The sequence below is a fragment of the Stegodyphus dumicola genome, chromosome 1 (genome assembly GCF_044657685.1).
Source record: "Stegodyphus dumicola isolate Sdum_Otavi_A_Nest chromosome 1, ASM4465768v1".
Taxonomy (NCBI): Eukaryota; Metazoa; Arthropoda; class Arachnida; order Araneae; family Eresidae; genus Stegodyphus; species Stegodyphus dumicola.
In genome coordinates, this window is record NC_140768.1 from 136,267,874 (window position 1) to 136,281,118 (window position 13,245).

The 13,245-nt window shown below is 31.5% G+C and overlaps 1 long non-coding RNA gene across 1 annotated transcript; it reads right to left on the bottom strand.

Annotated features, from left to right (window-relative positions):
- Positions 1-10,163: 10,163 nt before the first annotated feature.
- Positions 10,164-12,010, bottom strand: LOC146999264 (uncharacterized). Its single transcript, XR_015039592.1, has 2 exons — positions 11,794-12,010; positions 10,164-10,943 (listed from the first exon to the last, which is right to left on the bottom strand). It is a non-coding gene; the product is annotated as an uncharacterized LOC146999264 (long non-coding RNA).
- Positions 12,011-13,245: the final 1,235 nt, after the last annotated feature.

Consider the following 13,245-nt stretch of genomic DNA (forward strand, 5'->3'; position numbering starts at 1 on the left):
TGTATACTAAAAATATATTGATCTTTTATATGCATCTATTGTATTTATTATGCACATGATAGCACTAATCATCAAATGCAATTTTGAGAATATCAACAAGCAAAGCACTTAAAAATGAAAAAAAGACACTTGTTATAGAACTATTAATATTCTGTATGTATTATAGAAAATACATGCAATAAATAATACCATGACCAAACATTTCAAAAAAAAAAAAAAAAAAAAAAAGCAGATTAAGTATTACCTACCTCAGTACTCGAGAAAGCAATCCTGTCATATAACATGTAGTTAACTTTTGATTACATGATATTACAAGCATTTTCTTTAGATTTGTCCTACAAGTGGTTTAAGCAACTCAATACTGGTATTTTAATCTCAGCTCAAATCCTGGTGAACAAGCTGGCTGTGCAGTTTTTATTTTTTTGCATGTGTTTTATGAATACGAACCAGTTTTCCGTATAAAGTTCTTCATAAAGGCATTCTTCTTCAGGCTGATGTGCTTAGCCATATTCAAAAAGCATAATCTAACCTTACCTTTTCTTTAGATTCTGTATTCACATGTTATATCTTTATCTGTTAAGATTTGTTCATAACAGGATCACCAGGCTTCTACCAATCTGGCAGGAGCATACTCAAAACATGTCAAAACCATGTGATTTATAACAAAATCGATCATGTTGTCCTTGCAAACCTTTATAAATGTTCCAAATTTTCTTAATAATCTTATTATTTAGAAATGTGTTTATTGTTGTTTTTATATGAACAAAAGCATTTAAATATATCAATTTTAAAAATAACTGAAGTGTTCTTTTAATCAGTTTTGCTTTTCTAATGCTGTTTTTAATTAATAACTTTATATCTGAGCAAAAAATTCAAGAATAAGTCTATTAAAAAGGTCTGTGTGATAAGTCTATTAATTAATTACATTGTATGAACTTCAACATCTTTGGATATGAAACACCGAACTAACACTTTGAATATGAAACATTCTATATGAAAACACCGAGTCCATTCCAGTCTAATAGAAGCATAAATTATACTTACGAATTCACAGTACGAGCTTCTCTGTATTATATTACACAAAGATTAGAAACAAAGTCTCCACATAGGAATTACACTGATATGATGGTCTTGTATTGAAACAGAATTGTAGCAACATAGATGATATGAATTACATTATGCCAAAGAATTATTTCATCCTAAATAAATTATAGCCTATAGTTTAACCAAAGACTCACAAAACAAAATTTCAGATTTGTTGTAAAATTGGTGTCATGTTTTTCCCTATGCTATAATAACTCCACACATTATCTACATATTTTTCTTGTCAGTCAAGAAGATTGATGGAAATATTGTCCTTTCAAAAATTATTGTAACAGATATTTCTTTTTAAGTTACATGATCAACAGAAACTATAGAGATATAGCATATAAAAAAAAAAAACTTGAAAAATTATATGTGGAAATTTGGGAGGAACAGATGCTATTTATTTGGTTAGATAATCAACAGATAAAAGTGGTTTATTAAGTATTTCTCAGTGTTATATGAAACCACCGAGAATTTATGAGTACGTTTTGATATCATGCTTATCCATTATTGGGGCTAATGTACATTGTTATCAGTTTTTATTAGCCAAAAATGGTCGAAAGTAGAGTAAAAATATTAGGAGTTTGACGATAATCATCAATATACCATAATGTATTTGCATAGAAATATAATATCCAACAACCAAAAATAAATTAAACTTATCAAATGAATTTTAGTATGCCATAATGGTTTCATGGGAAAATATAACATACCTCTTAAACAACTAAAATCATTATATACAACAGCCATTTCATTATAAAAAAGGCATAAATTATATTAATCAGATAAAATTTCTTGTAAGAGCTTCACTATCTGGTTATAATTCTTAAGCAAACAAGAAGCCATTTCCAGTACCATAATACTATAATTTTCATAAGAACTATCCCATTCCATCGCAGAATATTAAAAGCATTTTGGTAGAAACAAGAAATTTTATGGTAATTTTCCAACCACATTTTAATATTCAGATTGTAGATTTTAAAATTTTATCATTTAAAAAGTTCAATTTCATAGAATGCAAATTTTGGTACTTTTCCGTTTCGCCAGGGCAAATCTCGCCAAGCAGACTTTATTGGCGAGAACACACAGTATATACATAAAAAATATAGACAAATGTTAGTTCTAAGAATTTTTTATTTTAAAGGTATAAACATTTAAATATCATTTAAAATTTTGTAAAAAAGCCAATAAATTTCCAAAAAGACATTAATTTAAGAATTTACTATGCTTTCGTGGTAAAACATCCTGATTCGCCGGTTCACATCACATGACCCCAAGTGATCTCATTTCACGTAAAGTACATTACAAAAATTCAATTCTCTCAGTAATTATCTACATTAATTTCAAGTTAAATCTTAATTTGGAATACAAGTTTAAATGCAAGAATTATTTCAGTTTGTACGATTTCAATAGCTTAATCAGAAATTATGTAAAACCACAGTGCTTTACTTTGCTAGTGCATTCTGATTAGAATTAATGAATTTAACCTTTGACTTTTCTATATTTTTGCCATCGGGTGAGCGGTATGATAGCATCCTAATTCACATAATTACCGCCTGCGAACACCACCAGCGGCCGAGCGGTAACGCCGCTGAACACTGGTAGTTATGTCCGAGGTTCGAATCCTGTGAACGGGCTGGCTGCATGGGTGTTTCCGTGGTTTTCTCCATGTGCAACTTGTATACGAGCCAGCTTCCCTTATAAAGTCCTCCATAAAGGCATCCCTCCCTTAAGACATATAGCCCTCGAGTGCTTTGCTGTAATCTAATAAACCAAACCAAATGCTCACGAATCACCTTAGGGCATAAAATTGAACTATCTGGTAAAAATTCTATGTAATTGTATGCCAGTATTGAAAGGAACAATCAATCTGATAAGAAATGCTGTGACTTCTTTTGAAAATGAGATGTAAAAGGTTACCAGCAAGGATATTCCATTTGGCATTGGTTGTACCATTACTGGCGACCTTATCGCCTGCGCCGGCAAAACGGAAAAGTACCCAAATTTTTTATTCTTTGTTCTTAGGGAAAACATTGTATTTGTAAAGAAATCCAATGCTTTCTTTCTTATAAGTACATAGACTCTAGAATTCTATTGTAATTCATTATGATAAAAAAAGTATTTCTCAGTGAAATGACGTTTAACTATAAAATATATAAATCCATTTGTATATGCTGCCTTTGGTCGCATTTGTTCCCAAAATGCATAAAAAAAAAAAAAAAAAAAAAAAAAAAAAAAAAAAAAAAAGAACCTGCCACTTTTATAAAATGCTGAAACTAGGGGTTGGATAATCAGAGAATACTTAAATATTTAATATTTGAATGAGGTTGATTATGTGTGCTTCATATAGCTTTGTCCAAAAATAATGTACCATTCATATGTAACACAAAATAAAGTATATTAAATTACTGTTGTCAATTTCAGTTTCTTGGTGCATATTTCATAGCTGAGTATACACATGTAATATGAATATGTGCCAGTTTTCAATGGAAAGTACTACGCAAGGACATCATCTATACCCTTAGGTAGATAGCTTGAGCGGGCTTTGCCGTAATCAAATAAACCAGAACCATTCTACCTTACACTATTCATTTAACAAATGTGGCAAAATTTGGTAAACTTCTGTTATCAGGACCGAATTCAGAAATGTGTGTATGGATGAATGCGTTCACATATGTACGTATGGCATGTATGTTTGTGTATAAACACACATATAAAAGTGCATACACGCCTTTCCGAATCCAGTCCCGATAATAGAAGAGTACATAAATTTTTCTATATAAATAACATTTATGTGTGTATTTTTTTTATAAGGAACAATATTTCTGACTTGAATCAGTTGCCATCAACTAATGTCAAGTGCAAGTGAAAAACAAAAGAATAATTATATAGAATTAAGATGTAATGTATATTTAAAAATTTTTCTTTACCGTAACTGTTATTTTATTCATAGAACATTATACTTGTATTTTCTTTTATTAAATTAGTAACAGTTAAGAATTGTTCACGTGTGTTTCGTGTGGTTCTATTTTTAGTACAGTCAAAAGTCGTTAATTCGGACACCCATAATCCGGACCTCAAAGCTACAAACTTTCTGCTGTGGAATGAAGAATATTTGATTAGAAATTTACCTTTTATATATATTTGATAACAAAATGTTATGAAAACAGGTTATGCAACTTAAGAAACAAGTTATATGAAATGCCCTTTAAGTTACTGCAATATCATGACACCGTAAATAAGCATATCATAAGACATATTACCAAGATTAAATATAATTTGTTCCTTCTTTTACATCAATAATAAGTTTTTCTTTAAAAATTTTAGCACTAAATGCCAAAACAAATTTATTATCGGTGCCTTTGATGCAAGGTCACACGAAGATAAACTTGATTTAGCAAATTTCTGAAAACATTAAAATCAAAAGTGTTAAATTACAGCAACATCTATTAAACTATTTTTTTTAAGCAACTACCTGGTAAATTTTAACTTTTATATAAAAACTTAATTAAATTACGAATACGTGACTAAGCTTGTACAGTATTCATGTTCATACATTGGAAATAAATTGCACTTAAATTAAAGAGCTGGAAATAGAGTCTGCATGATGCATAAAAAATGATCAAATCTATTTGTTAAATATTTGAATTAATGCTTACTTTCAGGGATGTAGCTAGAGAGGGACAATTTTATATATCACTATCGGGCAAGCCCGCTACATGAGGGAAGGGATGCTTTCGTGGAACGCCCGCTTTATTCACGTTAGGTCACTTGATTTACGTATGCAATCACAAGATATACGCTAGCTCGCATGATTGCTAGCGGAGAAGCCCGCCATTTGAGCGGGAAGAAGCCTGCTTTCATTGGCCTTTATTCGAAAGTTGGACCAAACTACCAGTGAAGCCCGCTTTCATTCGATGGGATTTGAAATTTGGAGCAAACTACCAGTGTTCAGCGATTTTTTTCCCGGGCTGCGCCCGCTGTATTCACATATGCATCCACAATTTCTGAACAGTACACCGGGAATCGAAAGTTGGACCGAACTACCAGTATTCAGCGATTTTATCCGGGCTGCGCCCGCTTTATTGACGTTATTCACAAGATACTGCCAACATGTTACACATGCGGAAAATCACGAAAACATCTATGCAGTCAGCCTGCTTGCCGGGATTCGAAAATGGACGGAACTACCAGATTTAGCGCTTTATTCACATATGCATACAGAAGATCAAGAAAACACACATGGAGTCAGCCCGTTTGCCGGGATCGAAAGTTGGACCGAACTACCAGTGTTCATCGGTTTTACACGAATATGCATCCAGAAGACACTGCATACACGATACACATGCGGATTTTTATATATCATTCTAAAACATAACTTAAGATTGATTTGCGACACTTGATATAAATGATTTAATGTATTTTTACTCCTCCGAACTATTTTAATGACAAATTTATTCATTCATTTACAATGTTTATCAAATAATATCAAATCAATATGTATATCTGGTGTTACCAAAGGTTTTATTATCCTTAGCATTTTTTATATGTACTATAATTTTCTTAGTAAAAGTGCTGTACGCAAACAATGACATACTGGCAATGAAAATTTTGAGATTGTGCTAGTAAAAAAAAAAAAAAAAAAAAAAAAAAAAAAAAAAAAAATCGCTAAATCTTCTTAGCACTGATGAGGCTATCAACACTGCATAGAATCGACACCAATTCTAGTTACGAACATATAAGCAACACCATAAAATCGAATTTTTATAACGACATAATAATAGGTAAGAGAATTAATGCATATTTGCCCCAGAAATACAACTAAAATAATGTTTGAAAAAATAAATATGGTTGCATCATTAAATAACTATGCAAAATCTTTTTTCTTGCAACTAAAAGGCTGTGTATTCATGTATTTTTCTTATTCTACTAAATGTTCTACACGTTCTTATTCTACTAAATTAAAGCTTGTTATAAATAAAACAGGAATACATAAACAATCTAATAAATTACTGAACTGATCCAAGTCCTTGCTTTCATTTGTTAACCTGTATATCTGTATACACATGTCTGTGCACGCTGTTTAATTTACTCCAAAGTTATTTAGTTACATGCAATCATATTTTGAATAATGGCTGAGAAATGAAATTACTTAAAAGTCTCTCCCCTATCAATATTTATCACTGAACAAATACTTGGGTGTTTTACATTACAGAACAACAGATTTTCTCGAAAAAGATACATGTACCCGTTTGATACTTCAAGTGAGGAAAAATACTTTCATCATTAGCTAATTTTCACCATGGAGAAAATTTTTTTAAGCTACTTTAAAAACTTTTTATTACTAATACTTACTTCAAAACGAACATTGCTATAAAAGATAAGAAAAAACATTTAACTGTGCTCAGCGAGTAACAATGGTATGTATATCATTTTATAAGAAATTGTTTGGTGCATGCTATTCTATAGTGGAAAAGATTTGATATCTGTAATATTTTTTATACTATTACTCATACTACATCATCATAACTATTTTCTGAACTGGAAATTTTTTATGCTAACTATCCTGAACCATTGTAAACAGTTCTAAATAGTTTAACAGGAAATGACTCACACACAGAAATTTCAACATTACTAGAATATGAAATTCAAAGTTCATCATTAACGTTAAAATAATTAACTTTTACTTTTATATGTGTCATTCTATAAATTTTCATTTAAATCATTGCTAACATAAACTGAAACACAATTTAAATTTCTGCAGGTAAAATATGCATAAAAGCGTAATTGTATATGTATGTGTATTAATAATATTTAAGAGATTAATGAGCTATAATGATTTATATTTCAATACACAAATATGCATGTTTACTTTCGAAGAACACACATACACATTTATATGTATGATACACGAGAAAGAAAACTTTTCTTACGAGAAAAAATGTAATCAGTTTTTTTTTTTTTTTTTTTTTTTTTTTTTTAATGCTTAGAACGCACGTTCATATAATGTCCAACTTTCTTTCCAATTCGAAATACGCGAATCCACCCTCTTCGTTTTGCTATCTCGTTCGATATTTTTCGAACCAAGAATGCGATAGAAGCATAACTCAGGTTCCTTGCAAGCTCGTGATTTAGACTAGTGTACACAACAAAACGTGTGGTTTGTACTTCTTTTTAAGTTATACATATGCCCACAACAATAAAAAATAAAACGTTTAATTACTTTTCAATCACCGCTTCACAAACTAGGTAGCATTGTCAAACGTAAATACCGAACTTTAATGTTTCCACCTTTTAGCCACTAGATGGCGTATCAGAGCGCTGGAATCGCGGATAGGCTCATTGGCATGTGGCTTGTGTAGGATAGTGCAAATAATAAAAAGGGAACGCGTTGAAAATATTCATAGGCAGATTTAAAATCTGCGGGAGATGCGATTCTAAGCGAACATATTGATAACTTTGCGTGAAGATCTTGATTGCCGGTGCTGTAGATGGAAAAAGCAATTATATGGCAGCTCGCTGAAGAGACGTCCTTCCTTCATGCCGCGGGGACTGGAACTGGAGTTGAGATTTTCCATTCCATTTTCCGCTGTTATACTGGACTTAGCCTGCGTGGATTGCAGGCTTTTTGCCAGTTGTCGTTTAATAAGGGTTCCTGGAAGTACTAAAAACAGAACAAAGGTGTCGCAGAGACAAGATGTGAAAATAAGGGAAAGTGTAGCACTTTGCCACTAAAGAGTGTAACATCGTGGGGTGGTGTAAAGTACAAATCAGATACAAATATGCAAAAAAGTTGAAATGATGAAAGTCAAAAATAAAATATAATTATTCAGAATGAAGTTCCATAATTGAATCTTGGTCAAATATGAGTATTTACAAATATACAATGTTAGCGTAGAAAGTCAAAAGTGGAGCCATGTCATGTGATGGCTAAGAAAACTTGTTTTTTTTTTTTTTAAAAAAAAAATATTTGTCTTTCAAATAATGAAAACATATTTTTCTCTGAAGGGCAAGAGTTCCATTCAATGGATTTCACAAGAGTTTTTTTACTAACAGTTCGTGAAATTGCTACAAAGTCCAAAATTTATGAGCACTGGGCGTGGCATAGCACAGAGTTCATCAGTCTCAGTAGTGCTCAGTTGACAGAAAATATGCAGTTGTAAATAGCTTATTGAGGAATATATACACATTGGATAGAATAAAAATAAGGTTACAAAGTAAAATAATCAGTAAAATATGTACAGATATGTGCAGTCATTTCAGTAGCACTGAGTGATCCAAAGCAGAGATAGAAATTTTCTAAGTCCTAGGTCACGTGAGGGGCCACCCTTCAAAACTGTGGCTTCGAAGGATGCTGCTTGGTTTTGGGTAAGGCTCCTGTAAACCAGGCTGAATCACCAACGTTTCTCTCTTGGCGAGGGAGTGAACGCGCTACCAATTTTGGCGCGTTTATCGCACACGCTGGCTGAATGTCTGCTGTTTTCTTAAAGATTTATTTTATAGACGCGCGGTATTCAGCGCATATAAACTTTTCGGATAATTTATTAATTCTCGAATAGTATATAGACGTTTTCACTTAAATAAAAATTTCGCGTATATTTTGTAAACATATTCAAAATAACTTATTCTTTAGATGTTTCAGTTTCGTTAGCAGACTATAATAAATAAGATATGAATAAAAACTTTCAATAGTGTCAAATGGGGAAATAGTTAAAGCGTAGAGTGTGCAAATAAATTTATCTTAATGACATTTTAACAAAAATTTCCATAAAAACACTGTAAATTCATACTAAAAAAATAACTTAAGAATATGTTGTCATTTAAGTCTGAGGTACATGGAAATAATTGTGCAAGATTCTGAAGAAACACTTTCTTTTAAATGTGTGAAATATTTCATAACATAATATGGAAGAAGAAAGTACAGCATTCTGTGTTTTAGATGCTTTTCATCAAATGTAATATAAATACGAACTAGAAACCGTAATAAAAAGTCCTTCCTCTTCAATCAGATCACCTTTGTGTTGCATTGTACTTGTAATACTTCTAAAAATCCAGTTTTTACCTAAATTAAAAAAACAGTTATTCCATAAAAGATAATAACTTTGAACGTATATAGAATGAATTTTGTAATTTGAGTTATGTTACAAAATAATTCATAGTTTATATATTTTATACTAATAATTTAGATAAAACCTGTCCAATTTAAGAATGTGTGTTAACCACATTCTTAAATTGTAAAAGGACGACTTAACCACATGTAATTCATTTCAAAGCATAAAAGAAAGCTTATTTTTTATTTTACACAGCAACAGCATTTTCATGCAGTCAAGTTTTTTTAACTGCTAGTTATTATACATAATACTTAATTTTAAACCCATTCTTATTAGAAAGCATAACTAAGAAACTTCTTTTTAAAGCACCACAGTGATTGCAAAGAATGTCGTTAAATTTACAAAAGTATTGAAGATATATTGAACAGCATTATAACAAGAAAGTACCGTACAAAATATGTAAATTTAGCATAACTTCTTTTTTAATATTTGCATAGTTTCCTCCAAATGAACCTTAATGGGAAGTTATCTTGCGAAAATTTAAAAGTATTAAAATGGCCTCTATTTAAGATGTAACTGCATTTATAATTATTTTGTAATTGCGAATAGATTATATTATTGCAATTAGATTATGCACTTACAACATAATTGCATAAAGTAATGAAATTAAGAGTTCACAGATACAATGTAATATAATTACAATGCAATTACCTAAATTGTAATTATAATCACTTATTTCATTACACAATATTATTACAATCACAATGTAATTTAAATTGGGTACTATATTTGCATACCCTCCACTCAAAAGGAGGTACTGATAAGCCTGGAAGTTATTATCAACAAAAAGCCTGTTCAGGACAGTTTGATGACAATTTCCACCGGGCGAAAAGTACATTCTTAAGCCCAGGCAAATCATGACAATAAAAATCATTTAGTCTTATGATTCACTATATTTTAAACCCTAAATTTGAATTCTGCACCAAATTATTTACCTATATTTTAACATACTTTATGAATTATTAGAAGCGATATGGCAAATATCTTATAAAAATAACTGTAAAATATTTGTATCCATTAATTGATTCAGATACACACTTTTATTATTTAAGTATATCAAAATAACAGTTTCATGTTCCTGAAATACAAAAATTATGGAAAAAGTTAAAGTAATATTCTTAGAAGCATATGATATTAGTCACCAGATGCAAAATTATAGTTAATTTTTTGCCCTAAATACAATTTTATTACACAGTAGTCAAATGTGTAACTTAATAACATGTTATATAAAAAATTAATGATAATAAGTTTATCAGAAATGAATTAATTCTGCAAATAAACTTTCTGCACTTGAAAATTTTCTACACCTGAGGGGAGGGAGAGATCTAGTAAAATTAGATTTATTATAACTTCAGTTGGACCAAACACCTTCTCTCTATATATATGCATCACTAAAGAAATAAATAAAATTATCATGCTTAAAAAACAGATATACCATACCAGTTTTTTTTCCCCTTGTTACACTTTACATTGAGAAATAACAAACCGTACAACACTGAAAAATACTATCCTTGAAATTTTGTTTAAATGAAGAAACACACACCATCTTTTTATTTAAGCATTACACTTCAAAAACAGATACACATACCAATTTATTTTCACTAGCCTTTATACTGATAACATGCCATATAAAAATGAAAAGAATTATCCTTGAAATTTAGATAAAATGAAGTAACACAATGGGAAAATTTATGCACACGGACATCTTTTTTCTATTGCATGTTGTCTGACATGATCCACAAGTGCCTAAAAATGTACCCAAAGAAACGCATTTCAATATTAACAAAAAATTGTTTACAGATTAAAATTCATTCATTTCATACCAGTATTATAAAGATCATGCATGAAACAAATCTGCTTTCCCATACTTTTAAGTAAAACTTTTATACTGGAAAATAGACTATATTTCTATAATTAGAAACAAGAAAATACTAATTTGAATTGTTGCATTCATTTCTAAATCTTTACTCCATTGCCAAATTGTATAATACTGTGATTATAAATAAACTTGCACAATCCTTGCAATTATTGAAGTCAGATTATATATATTTTGCCTCACACTATTCAATTTATTCTATTGACTTCAGATGAAAATTCTGGAAGTTATTTTAACCAAGAAACAGTAGTGGGCACCGTGCATAAACAACTCATCTAACTTTTTAACAATAGTGATTATAAAATAAAGAAAAAATTATATATCATTCCAACGATATTGCAACTATAGTATAATGTTACATATATCTTTAGCAAACATTCAGATTTTATCTTGACTTTCCAAATTATTATTTATTTTTTAATAAATTTCAATATGCTAATGATTTTCATGTTACATTAGTATAAATTCCACAATTAGCACAGGAAAACAAAATCCGCGCTTTATATTAGAAGAGAAATTTCTTTTCCATATTCAAAACATCTACATTGGCGATGTTTGGCGACGGGTACATTAACCCTAGATTAATTTAATTATAGCTATTATTACAGAAATTAGCAGATACTCAGGTTATTGTACACAAGAATTTCACTTTACTTGCACATTATAAACATCAGAGAAGATATAAACTCTAAATGAAGGCGTAATTAACATTATACTTACTAAGCAAAGTTCAGCGCCTGGACCAGGTTTCCAATTGTCTCTTCGGCAATTATTTACCCATATTTTTCTTCTTTCTTCATTTTTAGGAAATTTTACCAATGTATGACCTTTCCGTGAATGATTTGAACAATTAATAGCTGTACATCCGCCCATTTTACACAAAAAAAACACAAAAAATTGTTGCACCTTAACCACTCAGCCGCCATTAAATCTCCCACTTGGGAGAGCGAATGCCTGATGATTCAGCCTGGTTTATAGGAGCCTTAGTTTTGGGAGATTAAGTAGGATGATTATCGTCGGCATTTAATGAAAATGCAGCAAACGGACGTAGAAATTGGTCTTCTGCAAGGATTTCATAGTTTAAGGTTTGAAAAAAGTTTAACTGACTGCAGTTAAATGCTTTTTGAAAAAAGTTTTCGTTGCTCTTGTGCAGGAAATCTTTTAAGGTGTCAATACGTAGATCACTATGCAACACAGAGTTCCTCACATAGTAAGGGGCGTTTGTAGCGATTCTCAAGAATTTATTTTGCACAATTTGCAGTTTATTAATGTCGGCAGGTTTTGCCGCAGTCCATGCAGGAGATGCATATGTGAGGATGGTCTCACAGCAGTCAAGTAGATAAGTCGTTTCTTGCGTAGATCAAGATTGGAGTATTTTCCTAAGATGGGTAGGAGACAATTAATGACTTTCAGGGCTTGATTCCTGACATTGTTAATGTGCGGTGTCCAGGTAAGCTTATCATTAATAGTGACCCCGAGGTATTTGACCTGGCGAACTATGGGAACAATTTCATTAAACAGGAAAAGGTTGTTATTTACAGGGCGGTTTCATTTTCTTCTTCTGATGAGCAATAGTTGTGATTTACTTGCATTAATTTTGATCTTCCATTTGCTACACCAGTTTTCGATGGATGGGGTGAAGTTCTGTAGGACTTTGATGGCGTGGTTGAGGTTAGCTGATTTCACGGCAATAGCCGTGTCGTCGGCATAGCAGGCAAGGATGGAGTTGGTAGAGCTAATTTTGGGAAAATCAGCAGCGTAGAAAATATACTTTACAGGTCCCAAAACACTGCCTTGAGGGATGCCGCTTTTAATTTTCCTTTCAGTGGAGAGAGCATCGTTGACACAGACTTTAAAGTTCCTCTCAGTGATGAACGAGTGAAGGATGCGAAGTAGTTCGGGTTCAAAGTTGTAGCTCATTAGTTTGATAATTAATCCCTCATGCCAGACGCGGTCGAAGGCTTTCGCCACGTCCAACATGAGGATAGCCACATTTTGTCTGTTATGCAGAGCCGAGCCTGCGAATTAGATAATGCGTACCAGTTGTTTAGTAGTAGAGAGATTTGTTCTAAATCCGAATTGCTCCGGAGGAAGTGCATCCAGGTGGTGTTGGATTCTGGAGAGTATGATGCGCTCGAAAATTTTACTGAGGACCGGCAGGAGGCTAATTGG